The sequence below is a fragment of the Vidua macroura genome, chromosome 24 (genome assembly GCF_024509145.1).
Source record: "Vidua macroura isolate BioBank_ID:100142 chromosome 24, ASM2450914v1, whole genome shotgun sequence".
Classification (NCBI taxonomy): domain Eukaryota; kingdom Metazoa; phylum Chordata; class Aves; order Passeriformes; family Viduidae; genus Vidua; species Vidua macroura.
This window is the reverse complement of record NC_071594.1, coordinates 5,291,257-5,306,274: the sequence shown is the minus strand read 5'-3', so window position 1 is coordinate 5,306,274 and position 15,018 is coordinate 5,291,257. Positions and strand designations below refer to the sequence as shown.

Below are 15,018 nucleotides of genomic sequence, written 5' to 3'. Positions count from 1 at the left end.
CTGCGGCCGCAGGGGTGTTCCACTGGTTTAACTGGAACCGCTGGAGCCCAAACTGGGCCTCGGGGGGAGGGGGGATTATTGAAGGAGCCCCCTCCCAGCCCTGCTGGCCCGAGGCCGCCGCGTGTGGGCAGCAGGGCCAAAGCTTTTTCCTGCTGTGGGAAGGATTCCATGAGGAATTTTATCCGGGTTCCTTTAGGGAAAGGTGTGAGGGTGGGATCTGGGGTGGGGGGGTTTGGTCGTGCTGGACCCTGGTGGTTCTCAAGGGTGCCAAAGTGGCGCTGCCCCATGAGGGGACAGGGTGGGTCAGAGCCGGGGATCAACCCCAAAACCGCTAAAACCCCACAAAGAACCCCAATTTTGCCACAGGTCACGGAGTCCCTCCTGCCTCCCCCTACACCCGGAGTGGGGAGGGGGTTGGGCATGAGGGTGCCATCGCTTTTTGGGGTGACCACTCTGCCCTGGAGGGGTCCCCACACACCCCACTCTGCCCTCGGGGTGGGGTCTCCACATTGCGCATTGGGGTCCCCACGCTGCTTGGGGACACCTGGGGCTGCCCCCGGGGGTCCCCACATTGCCCGGGAGGGTCCCCACATTATTTGGGGTCGCACCCCCTGCTCCACCCGTGGGGTCCTCCCACTGTTTGGGGCGCAAACATTCTCTTGTCCTGGGGGATCCCCAAACTCTCTGGGGGTGCATCCCCCACTCTTCTCAGGGGGGTCCCCACATTGCCTGGGGGTGCAAGTACGGGGCTGCCGGGGAGGGGGTCCCCAAATTTCCCAGTGGTGTCCCCACACTTTCTGGGGGTGCACCCGCCGCCCTGTCCAGTGTGTCCCTACCCTGCTTGAGGACCCCCATATTGCCCGGGGGGTGTCCCCACTCTTCCCGGGGGTGTCCCCACCCTGCTTGGGGACCCCCATATTGCCTGGGGGTGTCCCCACATTGCCCAGAGGGTCCTCACCTTGCCAGGGGGTGTCCCCACCCTTTCTGGGGGTGCACCCGCCGCCCTGTCCAGTGTGTCCCCACCCTGCCTGGGGGTCCCCATATTGCCCGGGGGTGTCCCCACTCTTCCCGGAGGTATCCCCACCCTTTCCAGGGGGGTCCCCATATTGCCTGGGGGTGTCCCCACCCTGCTTGGGGGGTGTCCCCACTCTTCCCGGGGGTGTCCCCACCCTGCCTGGGGGTCCCCATATTGCCTGGGGGTGTCCTCACCCTGCTTGGGGGTCCCCATATTGCCTGGGGGTGTCCCCACCCTGCTTGGGGGTGTCCCCACTCTTCCTGGGGGTGTCCCCACCCTGCTTGGGGATCCCCATATTGCCTGGGGGTGTCCCCACTCTTCCCGGGGGTGTTCCCACCCTGCTTGGGGATCCCCATATTACCCGGGGGTGTCCCCACCCTTTCCAGGCGTGCACCCCCCACTCTTCCCGTGGGCTCCTGCCCCAGTTTGGGGTCCCCCCACCCCGCTGTCCCCCCCCTCGCTGGGCCGTTCACCCCGTTCCTGTCGCCGTCCCCCTTAAGCAGCCGTCGGGGCGTGCAGCCACCTTAAGGGAGCCCCTCCCCCGGCGGGCTGGGACGAGCCCTCCCCCTCCCTGCCCGCCGTCCCCTCCCTCGCCGGCCCGGCCCCGCACGGCCCCGCACGGCACGGGGGTTGCCATGACAAGCATTTTCTCCCGTTAGCTCCGGGACCGCTCCCCCTCCATCCCATGGCCAGTCGCGGGGGCTCCGCCGCCAGCCGGGCGCCGTGGGACCGGAGCCGGTGAGTGCGCGGGGGGGTGGGACCCCGGCAGCGGGGTACGGGGGTCCCGCGGGGGGTTGAGGTGTTGGGGACACGGGGGGGGAGGACACGCACGGGAGTGGCCGCGGAGGGGGGGGGGGTCTTTGTAGGAGCGGGGGGCGCGGGTGGGTGGGAGCATCGCTGCCCCCGCCGTGCCGGGCGGGTGGGGCGCTGGCAGCGGGGATTTCACCGCCCCGCTCCGTCCCGGTGCAGCAGGTGGGATGGGGAGGGGGCTCGGCGGGGGTTCCTACATCACGGGGTGGGGGGGGCTCGGCGTGGGACCCCCCCCCCCGACCCCAATCCCACGTGGGAGAGGGATGGGGTGATGGGGTGACCGCGGTCCGGCCGCGCTGGGGCGTGGGCGGCTGCGGGGAGTGCAGCCCCCAAAAATCTTGTGGGGGGCAAGTCCGGCAGCCCCCCGGTGTTTGGGGTGGGGAGGACGCTCCGGTCGGATCCTACAACTTGTTGCCCGCCCTTGAGGCGGCTGGAGGGGGGGTGGCGGTGCGGGGTTCCCGGTGGCGCGTGTTGCTGGATTTTTGGGAGGCAGCGAGTTGTGGCATTGCGGGGAGGAGGAGGATGAGGATGATGGAGGAAGGAAGAGGCGGGGGAAGGGGAGGGGGGCTTGCGGCAGCCCAAGGACAGAGCGGGGAAAGTGCTGCGTGGGTGGGTTTGGGGTGGTTTTTCCCCACGCGTGGGGCAGCAAAGGGGGCTGCTCCCTGCCTGGAGTGGGGTGACTCGGGTGGGGGGCGCGTGGGGAGGGTGGGATGCGGTGAGGAGGGTGGGACGCGGTGGGGAGGTGCGTGGGGGGTTGCCCACGCCACGGCTGGGCACGTCCCCCTCCTGCCTGCACCAATCCAGCTGGGCAGAGCCACGGCAGAGAAAACAGGAGTGGGGAGGCGGAAAATAAATTAAAAAATAAATCAGGAAATCTATTGGAAGACCGGCCAGGCTCTGGCCTCGTCCGCCTCCTCCTGCCTCTGTCCTCAGCGCTTTTCCTGCATCCCAGCCCCGGCTCCGGAGCCTCCCAGCATCCCTGGCCTGGCTCGGTGGGTCCGTGCCCCCCGTGGGCTGCCGGCGGCGGGGGCGGGGGGGCTGTGCGGAGCTGGGTGGTCCCTCCCTGCTTCGCCAGAGGCGAGTGGAGATGTTGGGAGGGGAGGAGGGACAATAGGTTATTGTGCTCTTATCTCTGGAGACCTGAGCTTGGGTGGGGGTTTGCATTGCGAAGCTCAAACCAGTGCAGCCAGTTTCTGCCCGTGGCCGTGGACTGGCAGCCCTGGACGTGGGTGGACGGGCAGGAGCCGAGGGCAGCGAGCTGGGGTAGAGGTGAGTGCTCGGAGCTCGCCATGGGGCACCCAGAGCCGTCCTGGGGCCGGGGGACCCCGAGCTGAGCCCCCCACCCCAAACCCCCTGTGCTGCGTGGACAAGGCAGGGGCTGCACCGCTGCCTGCGCCCTGCCTGGCTCCAGACACTGCCCTCAATCTTTCGCTTCTCTGAGCACTGAAACGCACCTAAATTATTAAATCATGAGCGAGAGAGGCTGACGCCCCCGCGCTCCGCCAGCCCCACCCCGCCGCGCCCCGGGGATCCCTCCCCGACCCTGGGCTTCCCTCCCCGGCTGCCCCCTCGGGTGACCCCCCCGGAGCCCTCCCTGCGGGCAGGCTGGCAGCTCAGGGGGGCTGCAGGTGCCCCTCGGATCTGAGGGGTGGAGGACCCTTCCTCAACGGTGGGCGCTGGGTGGGCTTGGGGGCCACATTCCACCCTGTGACTCCCTGAGGCCGGGCTGGATTGCCTTGGCTGCGTGGATGGCCGTGGCACGGGGAAGGTGCCGGTGCCGGGATGGTGCAGGTGGAGCTGGGAAGCGCCCAGGGCAGGAGGCAGCGCTTCCCCATTCCTCCCCTGGCCCCGCGCATTCCCCGCGGGCTCCGGCCCCGTCCCGCCCTGGCCGCCGGCGGGGCCGTGGCTGCCGCTGCCCGCCCGAGCCCCGGCTCCTTCCCTGCTTCCTTCCCGGCTGGAAAAGCGCTGAGAAGTGCTGCGAGCGCTGCAGGTAGAGAGGTTTGAGAGGGCGCAGGCTGTTGTTGGGTGTTGGTTTCTTTTTTTTTTTTTTTTCCCTTTTTTTTTTTTTTTTTTTTTTTTTTTTTTTTTTTTTTTTTCCGCTGGCGATGATGACGGAGGGAATTCCCTGCGCTGCCGGCTCGCCGCTCGCGTGCCGTGGGTCCGCATCTCTTCCCGGGGGAATCTGTCGCTGTCACCCGAGCCTTGCGCCTCCGGAGCGGGGAGCCGCCGTGCCCGAGCCCCCGGGCAGGGCGGGGGCAGCCGAAGGGTGGCACAGGTCCTTGGGCAGGATGAGTAAGAGCAGGGAGGGACGGCTGCTCCTCTCCACTATTGTTCAGCAGTCGAAAGCGCCGGGGTGGAGCTGAGCCTGGAGTTTCCCCTTGTCCCCAAGCCCTGGGAGACGAACCCGCTCCTTCCCCGCCCGCCCCTCGCCGGGACCGCGGGTTCTCCGCGCGTTCCCCGCTCCTCTCTCGGGTTGTGTTTTTTTGGGTTTTTTTTTTTTTTTTTTTCCTGTTTCTCCTCCCTGCTAGGCCACGAGCGGAGTTTTCCCGCAGTGGCCACACGCGCCCCTTCCAGCAGCGCGGGTTGGAGCCCGCGGGGATTTGGGGACCCAAATCCCTGCTGTGGAGGGGACTCGCAGCCGCCGCCCGTTCGCTGCTGCTGCTCCCCGCGCAGGGCCCGGCGAAGGGCTGGCAGCTCTGGCTTCCTCCTCGCCCACGGCTCCTCCCCGCCGGGCACGGCTGCGCCGTGCTGGGAAAGGAGCCGGCGGAAAACCTGCGGAGAGAGCCCGGGGATCCCGCTGGGCTCCGGGAGCGCCTGGGCAGGGAAGGCACTCGCTGGGGCAGGGACAGCGAGCCCCGGCGGGGAGGCGCCGTGTGGCCGTGGAAATGGGTGCGGGTCCTTTGGGAAGTGACCAATGGTCAGTGTGGCCGTGGCAATGGGTGCGGGTCCTTTGGGAAGTGACCGATGGTCAGTGTGGCCATGGAAATGGGATGCAGGTCCTTTGGGAAGTGACCAATGGTCAGTGTGGCCGTGGCAATGGGTGCGGGTCCTTTAGGAAGTGACCAATGGTCAGTGTGGCCGTGGCAATGGGTGCGGGTCCTTTGGGAAGTGACCGACGGTCAGTGTGGCCGTGGAAATGGGTGCGGGTCCTTTGGGAAGTGACCAATGGTCAGTGTGGCTGTGGCAATGGGTGCGGGTCCTTTAGGAAGTGACCAATGGTCAGTGTGGCCGTGGCAATGGGTGCGGGTCCTTTGGGAAGTGACCGATGGTCAGTGTGGCCGTGGCAATGGGTGCGGGTCCTTTGAAGTGACTGACCCATGCTCCAGGTGACCATGGCAATGGGAAGTGACCGATGCTCAGTGCGACCACAACAGTGGGATGCAGGCCCTTAGGTGGGAAGTGACCACTGCTCGGTGTGACCATGGCAGTGGAAGTGACCACTGCTCGGTGTGACCATGGCAGTGGAAGTGACCAGTGCTCGGTGTGACCATGGCAATGGAAGTGACCAGTGCTTGGTGTGACCATGGCAGTGGGAGTGACCAGTGCTCAGTGTGACCATGGCAGTGGAAGTGACCAGTGCTCGGTGTGACCATGGCAGTGGAAGTGACCAGTGCTCGGTGTGACCATGGCAGTGGGAGTGACCAGTGCTCAGTGTGACCATGGCAGTGGAAGTGACCAGTGCTTGGTGTGACCATGGTGATGGATGCAGGCCCTTAGATGGGAAGTGGCCACTGCAGCCACTTCCCTGGTGTGCCCCATCTCCCGTGGCTTGCTGGGAGCTCCTGGATCCAGGGGTGCTGCAGCATTCCCGGTAAGGAATGGCTGTTCTGGCACACCGGAGGGGCTCTGGTGTGCAGAGCTGGGAATTTGAACCCATCCCTCTCCCCCTCATGTTGTACCGGGGGGAATAGGGATCCGATGGGTGTTGATAGGGCTGGAGAGGCTCCTGGGGGAAGGAGCTTTGATGGCAAAGGTGGCAGAGCTGTCCCCAGCCTCCCTTCTCTTCACATTGGTGCAGGCAAAGGTGACCAGCTGAGGGACAGGGACAGGCAGGTGACAGGATCCTGCCCAGCCCAGTGGTTTTCCAATGGAAGCCACTGGTTTTCCCAGTGACACTGGGACAGGGAATGTGTTTTGGGGTGTAGGGCCAGCCTTGGGGTCCCTGGGAGCAGTCGGGTGACAGCCACAATCCCTGTCACCTCCTACCAGCGCTGAGGCTGAGCTAATGAACCCTGTGACTTTGATGTTTTAATTAGTTGCTTTTGGCTTTAATGCACAGGGATAATAGAGTTTCTATGGACTTATAAACCCTGCCCCTCTGCTGGATCATTAGGAAAAGGGAAAAAAGACACAAGGTAAGCCTGGGTAGGGACAGGAGGGAAGCTGGAGCCCTGTGGAGTGCATGACACCCACTGGGGTGTCACCCACCCAGCTGGTGACTCTTTTAAACCGCTAATTAAGCACCTTAAATCCTGGGAGAGCTCTCTGTGAGTAAGAGCTGAGTTCAGAGTCCTCCTGCGTTTGTGAGCTTCTGGGAGGGGTCTCAGATTTGAACGTGGGAAGCTGATGCACAGAGAGGCCCCTGGAATCAGGAACTGGGGTTGTGGGATTCCCTTTTGGGGCTGGCCCTGCTCGCTCCAGGGTGACCAGGCCACTGTGGCCCAGGCTGGTGACGAGGGACATGGGGACCCTGGTGGAGTCCTCCTGGGCAGCTTCCTGGCATTTCTGGATCATGGCATCAAGTCCTACATGGGGACCTAAGTACGGACCAGGAGAGTGCAGGCCGGGGAGGGGACACACAGCTGTGACACCAGCAGCCCTCTGCCCAAATCCCGCAGCTTCGGAGCGAGGGAAGGGACGTGGGATCGATCATCCATCGTGGGATCAATCATCCATCATGGGATGGGATCGATCATCCATTGCCCAGTGCCAGTGGGAGAGCTCCTGGCCTCGGGGATCCCTCCCTTCCCTGCGGCACCAGGGGCTGTGGCAGCCCCCGGGGCCACACCAGTGCCACACCAGGGCCACACCAGTGCCACACTGCAGGGACCAGGCCTGTCCCCTGCCACCCCTGCCCACTGCGGCCACCTGGGGCCGGGCCCTGGCGTGTCCCCAGCGTGGGGAACTCCTGGCCAGGGCAGCAGCAGCCAAGGGGAAGCTTCGGCCAAGTGTCCGCGTTTTGTGCTGACGGGGAAACTTTTCCTTCGACGCTTCCACGGCAGGGATGAGTCGGCAGCTGGGCTGAGCCGAGCGGGGCGCCGGGGGCGAGGAGCAGTCCCGATTTTCCCATTCCGTGCCGTATCGCTGTGTTTGGCTGCCGCCGAGGCAGCCGTGGGCTGCGGGAAGGAGCAGCGAGCTGTGCCTGGGCAGAGCGCGGCGCGTAGGAGTCCCCACCCGGAAGAGTTTGTCCGGCGGGGCCGGGGAGGGAGGAATCCGATCCCTCCTTTTCCCAGGCTGGGATCCCAGCGCGCTTGGCCTCTCCGTGGCCTTGGCCGGCTCCCCTCTGCCGAACCCCCCCAGCGTGGGTCTGGCCCCCCGCTCATCCCGCCGGGCCGGGAAGGGTCCCGCAGCAGCGATTCCCGACATCTCCTCTTTGTCTGCGGCTCGGAAAGGTCAGCCCTGCCTCGCTCCGTTAAGGAGCTGTAAATAATCCCGCTCCTTGTGCCGCGGGGCCGGCTCCAGGGCTGAGCCCAGCATCCTCCTCCTCCTGCCCGGGCCCAGGAGCCGTGCCAGGGGAGGTGATGCCAGCCCGGGGGGGGGACGCAGCGCTGCAGAGCCGGGGGGCAGCGGGGTGCGGGCGGCCCGGGGGGGACAGCGGCGTGTCCCATGCCAAGGGCAAGAGTCGGGATGGCTGCTCCCGGCTCCTGCCTCCTCCAGGCTAAAAATAAGCCGCTGGCCCTCACCGTGCTGCCTCTGCTCGGTCTGGGGGGGGTGGCGGTGGGCAGGGGGTGAACCCAGGAACCGGGGGGACCGCGGGGCAGCGCAGCCCCGCGGGGCGGTGGCAGGGCCTGTGTGGGGTTGGAAGTGACCTTTGCTCTTTGAGCATCGGGGGTCGGTGATCGGATTTTCAGCTCCGGGCTCGGATTTCGGGCAGAAGGTGTCTGATTTTCGGCGCCGTTTCTCGAGATGCTAATTAAGGACCCTGCTGCAGCAGCTGGAGCTTTACTGTCCCTTCGCCACCCCTCGCTCAGCCGGGAGGTGCCCGTGGCCCCTGGAATGCCCTCGGCTTTTCGCTTCTCGCCTTTTGTTCCTGCTTGGGAATGCCGATGCCTCGCCTCTCCGGGGCTCCAGCCTTTCCAGAGGCTTAGTGGCGTGGCCCTCGCGGCATTCCAGCTCCTCGCCTCCCTTCCCACCTTCTCGCCAGCTTCTTAAAACTAACCCCGTGCTGCTGGAGCGCTGCTGGGGGCACAGCCCAGGATCCTGGAGAAAAGCTGCTTTCCCACTCCTGCCATTCCACAGGCAGCCCAGGGACACCGGGACAAGCCAGGAGATGGCTCAGTCCTCCAGCACTGTCCCCTCTCATCCTTGCTCTGTCGAAGGCCCCTGATTTTGGGATGAGCCCCGGGGAGATGGGATGGCTCCGAGCGGGATGTGCTGGCTGTGGGATTCTCGTGGCACCTGCAGAGCTCAGCCCGGCTGCGTCCCAGTCCCGGCGTGACGGATCGCTGCAGCTGGCAGCCGGCAGCGCGCGGTGCCGAGAGCTTCCCGGAGCTTCCCGCTCCAGAGGGGCTTCCTGCCGGAGCCGGGCACGTGGCCGTGCCAGCAGCAGGGATCCGGCACGGCCTCGGTGCTGGGGACACGCCTGGGGCTGACCCGGGCTGGGAGGGAGCTCGTGCTCCGGCGTGAACCTGAGTTAAACATTATTCCTGCCTCTGGAGCAGGGAGGGATTAGTGCAAGGAGGGAGAGCTCGGTGCAAGGAGGGGGAGCGCAGGGAAATGAGGGCAGGCTGGATTTGTGGCCGTGCCGGCAGCTGGGAATGCCAGGCTGGCACTGGAGGAGCCCCAGGATGGCCGGAGCGAGGCTGGAAGAGGGGTCACAGCGTGGGTGACAGCCTCTGGAGCAGTGGGAGTGACAACCAGGATTCACCCCGATGGCACAGGCCTGGCTGCCTTCACCCGGGGCTGAATCAGCTGCAGGGAGCCGGGATCAGAGACTTGGCTGGGCTGGGAGAAGCTGGGAAGCGTGGCTGGGATCTTTCCTGGGTGTCCTGCTGCAGACGTGGCTCTGAGTCACCACATCCTGCCTGGGAAAGTTTTGGGTCCCCACACTTTCATCGGAGCAGCCGGGCAGGGCTCTGGGATGGGCCTCAGAGGGTCCTGCTGGATTCCCTGTGGGAGCCAGCTCATCCCTAGGGACAAATCTGTGGGGCTGGGGGCCACAAACCCCTGTGTGCAGGCTGGAGCTGGGCGAGGGTGAAGCTCCACATCCTGCATTTTCCAGTGTGACTGGTGCTGGCTATTTTTAGTTGTCCAAATTAAGCTCGTCTTAAATGCTGTCTTTTGAGGTTTCTTTGAGGGAGGAGGCCTGGAGTGGTGTTATTTCCCAAGTGACTGATTGCTCTCCAATCTGACCCCAGCTGGACCGGCCAAAAAAATGAAAGGAAGGACCAAAGCTGTGGCTGGGAAGTGTCTCCTCCCTGCAGAGCTGCGCCTGAGGGTGTTTCCTGAGTCAGCAGGAGATTTCCTGGGGGAAGGAGAAAGTAAACAGCATCCCCATGGGGAAATCCAGCTGGAAAACCTCATCCTGCTACCTGCTCTGGCATCCCTGGGGTGTGCTGTGCTCCTGGGAGCCGGCCTGGCTGTTCCACGGGGTGTTAAATCCACGGGTTTCTCATCTCAGGGGCATTTTGGATTTATTGGAGACTGCTGGGTGCTTGCTGGGGCTCCTAGAGGAGGTGGAAAAGGCTGCAACCACGGGCGGGGTGCTGAGATGCTTCTCCCTGTTTTGGGGGAAGCTCATCCAGAGGGGGCTGTCCTGGTATCCATGGATTCCCCAGGGTGGATCCAGCCCATCCCGTGGGCCCAAAACCCATCCACGCCATGCTCCAGCTCCGTATCCACTGCTGGATTCTGTTGTGCCAGCTCCTGACCCCGCTGCCTTTCACCCCTTCCCATTCCCTGCTTCCCTTCCTGGCACTGTTTTCCCACCTCTCCCCATCCATGGATGTGCTCCGTGCCTGTCTCACCTCCCCGGGCACCTGCTGGAGCATCCCCCGCCCGGAGCCGGCTGCAGGAATGGCCTTTCCTCCCCTGCTGCCCCTCCCTCCCTCCTGCAGCAGCAGCAGCAGCCGGGCGTTTCCGTGCAGGTCAGCAGCCAGGGGATCCTCCGGCTCCTGCAGTCGGACGTGAAGTGCATGGAATCCCGGGAAGATGCTGCAGATGGAGTTTCTGCAGCGCCGGGGGGACAGGGCCCTGCGGCCCCGAGGGCCGGAGCGACGAGCTGGAAGTGTTTCCTGGCGCTTCCTGGCACTTCCAGGCTCAGGACTGTCCCTTTTCTCTCTGGAAAGGACAATGAGGGAGCCTCCCTTCCTCCTCCCACTCCCCCGGATGCAGCTGCCTGCACGGCCCGGCCTTGTTGTGTCTCAGTCCGTGGCTGGGATCTGCCTCCTCTTGGGATGATCCTTTGGGAACAGCGTCGCTGGGAAGGGATCCAGGAAAAGCCAGCAGGGAGCAGAGGGATTTTCCCAAATCTCAGCCTCCTCACCTGGGACCTGCCTCCCCTTGAGCGTGGGAGCAGCCAAGGTGGTGCTGGGGCACCCCACACAGTTGTGGGGGATCCCACACAGTTCTGGGGGATCCCAAACAGCGCTGAACAACCCCAATCCAAGCCCCCACCCTGCATTCCCACTCTCCTTGTTATTCCAGGAGCGAATCCCCCTGCCCAGCCCCTGCCTGGGCTCGGTGGAAGGTGATGGAGAGGGTGAGGAAGGCCCCTGACACTGCCAAAGCCTTGGGAGCGGAGGGGATTCCAGCAGGCAGAGCAATCCCAGCAGGACAGCTGGGCTGGAGGGGAATCCTGGCCGTGGGTTTGGCATTTTTCCATTGGGATGGGGAGCGGGAATCACACCCTGAGCCACGGGTGTGTGTGTCTGTGCTGGGTGCCAGTGTCCGGGGCATCCCTCACTATATTCCCATGGATCCCTCGCTGTATCCCGTGGATCCCTCGCTGAATTCCCACAGATCCTTCACTGTATCCTGTGGATCCCTCACTGTATTCCCGGGATCCCTTGCTGTATCCCATGGATCCCTCACTGTATTCCCGGGATCCCTTGCTGTATCCCATGGATCCCTCACTGTATTCCTGGCATCCTTTGCTGTATTCCTGGGATCCCTCACTGTATTCCCACAGGTCCCTTGCTGTGTTCCCAGGATCCTTCACTGTATTCCCATGGATCCCTTGCTGTATTTCCATGGATCCCTCACTGTGTTCCTGGGATTCCTCGCTCTATCCCCGTGGATCCCTCGCTGTATCCTATGGATCCCTTGCTGTATTCCCACAGATCCCTCACTATATCCCGCAGATCCCTCACTATATTACCGGGATCCCTTGTTGTATTCTCACAGATCCCTCACTATCCCCGGGATCCCTTGCTGTATTCCCAGGATCCCTCACTATTCCTGGGATCCCTCGCTCTATTCCCAGGATCCCTCACTATATTCCCAGGATCCCTCACTATTCCCAGGATCCCTCACTATTCCCGGGATCCCTCGCTGTATTCCCAGGATCCCTCACTGTATTCCTGGGATCCCTCGCTGTATTCTCACAGATCCCTCACTGTGTTCCCGGGATCCCTCGCTGTGTTCCCGGGATCCCTCACTGTATTCCCGGGATCCCTCGCTGTATTCTCACAGATCCCTCGCTGTATTCTCACAGATCCCTCGCTGTATCCCCGGGATCCCTCGCTGTGTTCCCGGGATCCCTCTCTCCGTTGGCTCCGGCAGCTCGGTGCCAGCTCGGTGCCCCTAACACCGGGATTTTCCCACTAATCTGGGCCCTATCGCTGCTAAAGCCGCAATTATCCCTGGATTAGCGCTGGTGCTTAGAGCCCCACCTGGGGCAGGGCCGGCCGTGCCAGAGCCTCCCGCAGCTCCGGCTCCGGCCAGGACGGAGGGGCCGGTGGCCACTGTCACCTCGGGTGACCCCAGGGCCGCTTTGTCCCTCTTGTTTGGAGGCTGGGCAGAGGTTGTGGGGTTTTTTGGGGCGTTATTTGGGGTGTGAGCCCCCCCTGGCAGCGCCGTGTCCTTGTTCCCGTTGTGTCTGAGGTTGAGCTCATCCAAGCAAGGCCAGGTTGGGCTTGGAGCTCCCTGGGATAATGGGAGGTGTCCCTGCCCAGGGAATGGGATGAGCTTTAAGGTCTCTTTCATCCCAGACCATTGTGGGATTCCATCCCAGCGTCGTTGCAGGCGGGTTTGTTTTGGTTAGCTGGGATTTATGACACATTTATGGCAAAGCCTGGCTTTGGGGCCGTGCACGAGGGGCTGGAAGGCCCCAGTCCCTCCTTGCAGGGATCTCTATCCGAGGGAAGGGATATCCCAGTTTGCCGGGGTTACTGGTGCAGCTGGGAGGTGCTGGTAGGAGGGAACACGTGGGGTTGGATGCGGCATAAACAGGATGGCAGGTCCGGACTGCTGGGATGCAGGGCGGGGGTGTGGAGGTGGGGCTGGGAATGACAGGGTTGGGAATGACTGACAGGGCTGGGAATGTCAGGGCTGGGAATGTCAGGGCTGGGAATGATTGACAGGGCTGAGAATGTCAGGGCTGGGAATGTCAGGGCTAGGAATTACTGACGGGGCTGGGAATGACTGACAGAGCTGGGAATGACACGGTTGGGAATGTCAGGACTGGGAATGACAGGGCTGGGAATGATTGACAGGGTTGGGAATGTCAGGATTGGGAATGTCAGGGCTGGGAATGACAGCGTTGGGAATGACTGACAGGGCTGGGAATGACACGGTTGGGAATGTCAGGACTGGGAATGACAGGGCTGGGAATGATTGACAGGGTTGGGAATGTCAGGGCTGGGAATGTCAGGGTTGGGAATGTCAGGGTTGGGAATGACTGACAGGGCTGGGAATGACACCCCAAACTCCGTGGGTCCAGGTCGGGGTGGCAACAGGACGAAGTGCGATTTTAGGGAGCAAAGAGCCCCACCCAGTTGGAATCGTCGCCCGTGATGATGATGATGATGATGATGATGATGATGGTGGTGGTGGTGGTGGTGCCTCTCCCCAAACTCATACAATCAGCACTTAATTAAAGCCCGCTAACGGTTTTTAATTGCTCTGACTGCCCCCGGAGAAGCCCCGGTGACCGGGAATGCGGTGCCTGCTCTGGATTAGGGCAGTGCCTGGCGCTGGTGGGAAGCAGAGCTCGAACAAAGCGCCTCTGAAAAGCACATCCAGGGTTTTTCCAAGGTTTTTTCCATCCCTCTGGACGCGGGAAGAGACAGTTCCCCCAAAACACCGCCGGGGTTCAGCTGGGCCGGGGTGTCGGGGTGGGGTGAGACCCTGGGGGTCACCCCCTGAGCGGGTGGGTGCCCGGGATGGGTGCTCAGGGTGCTCCCCCTTCCCTCCCAGCCTCTCCCACCCACCCTGGATCCCTCCCGGTGCCTCCAGGCATTTCCCAGCCCCTTCCCGCCCGCGTAGATTCGCTTTCATATTTATTTTCCAAGCCGATTCCTGCTGTTTGCTCAAATCCTCGCTTCTCCCACCTCGGGGGGACGGGGCAGGAGGACCCTGGGAGGCTCCCGGGGGTGCCTGTGCCCCCTCCCAGCTCATTCCCAGCTCACCCGAGCTCATCCCAGCTCGGAGGAGCTTTCCCTCCTCCTTGCCCTGCCCCTCCCCATGCTCTCCTGGCCCATCTGGCTCTCCCCTCCTATTTCTCCATATTTTCCAAGCTTTGATTTGCCTCTCCCGCCTGGTTGTTTTTTTGGTTTTTTTTGTTTTTTTTTTTTACTTTTTTTTTTGCGGTCCCACCACCACCACCCCAGGACTTCTTTATTTTTATTTTTTTTTCTTTTCCCCCCTTGCTGAGCGAGGGTCTGCATTTAGGATTTTGAGGATGGGGGTTCTTTTCTCCGGGATAAATATCGCCTTCCCCTGCTCGCCTGGCTCCCTTTAATTAGACTTCTTACTGCATGGAACAGTTCGCAGTTATATATGGAAAACAGCCCACACTTTCCCAGGAGCGGGGCATGTTGGGAAGGGAAACGGGAGCAGCCGGCGCGCTCTTCCCTGGGAGCCGCGTGTGTTTTTCCTATCGCTTTTCCCGACTTTATTTTTTTAACCCTTTGCAGCAGCGAAAAGCGCTCGCAGCCTTTTTCTTTTTTTCTTTTTTTTAATTATTTATTTTATTTTATTTTTTTTATCCCTCTCCCATCCCTTGTTGCCGGTTTGTCCCTTAGAAAATCCACGCTGGACTCGGGTGGTTTTTTTGGTGTTTTTTTTTGTTTTTTTTTTTTTTTTCTTTTTGATGGGAAAATATGGATTTAGGGCTGGAGGAGTGTGGGGAGAGGGATCCGAGCTAGCCAGGCTGGCAGGAGTTACGGGGTGGCCGGCAGGGATGTGATCCAGAGCGGGAATTCTCGGAGCTGGGAGCAGGGACACCCATCCCGGCTCACGTGGTGGCGGTGGCAGGAGGGGCATCGCTGTCCCCAGCCCTTCCCGTGTCCCCAGGGCTGCTGCCACCCTCGGGATCTGGGTGCTGGAGCGCCCTTCCCGCTCTGGAATTGTTGGGGTTCCCCTACAGCACATCTGGAATTGTTCCCCTACTGGCACATCCCCAACTTTAGGGGATCCCCCAAATTTCCCCTGTGGTGTCCCACCAGCTCCGCCTCTCCTGCCTCAGTTTCCCCTGCTGTGCTCCAGAGGGGCATTTTTGGGAGGGATTGCTGCCGGTTTGGTTTTTTTTTTTTTTCCCACGGGATTCTTCACGGAGCAGGGAAGAGGAAGCGGCTCCCGGCGGTGACAAGGTGAGCCACCAGGTGCCCCCCGCTGCCCCAGGGTGTCCCGGGCACCCCAAAACCCACGGGCTGCCCCTCTCCTCCTGCCGCCTTCCCGGAGCAGCAGATGCTTCCCCCGGCTGCTGCTGGAGGAAGTGACGGGCCCTATTTTCATCCCCCAGGGATCTTCGGGGTAGGAATCCCCTGTCCCTGTGTAATCCTGCTAAAAATACCGTGCCTGTGTCCTCCTGT

At 62.6% G+C, this 15,018-nt stretch overlaps 1 protein-coding gene across 5 annotated transcripts in view; it reads left to right on the top strand.

Moving 5' to 3' along the window:
* Nucleotides 1-1,632: 1,632 nt before the first annotated feature.
* The window catches only part of LOC128818627 (plasma membrane calcium-transporting ATPase 4-like), a 55,905-nt gene continuing 42,519 nt past the window's right edge, over nucleotides 1,633-15,018 (top strand). For 3 of the 5 annotated variants that reach the window (XM_053998149.1, XM_053998148.1, XM_053998147.1), the window contains exon 1: nucleotides 1,633-1,753. The gene's annotated coding sequence lies outside the window, so the exon portion shown is untranslated. The remainder of the gene's footprint in view (nucleotides 1,754-15,018) is intronic. The other 2 variants (XM_053998146.1, XM_053998145.1) reach the window with 1 other exon arrangement.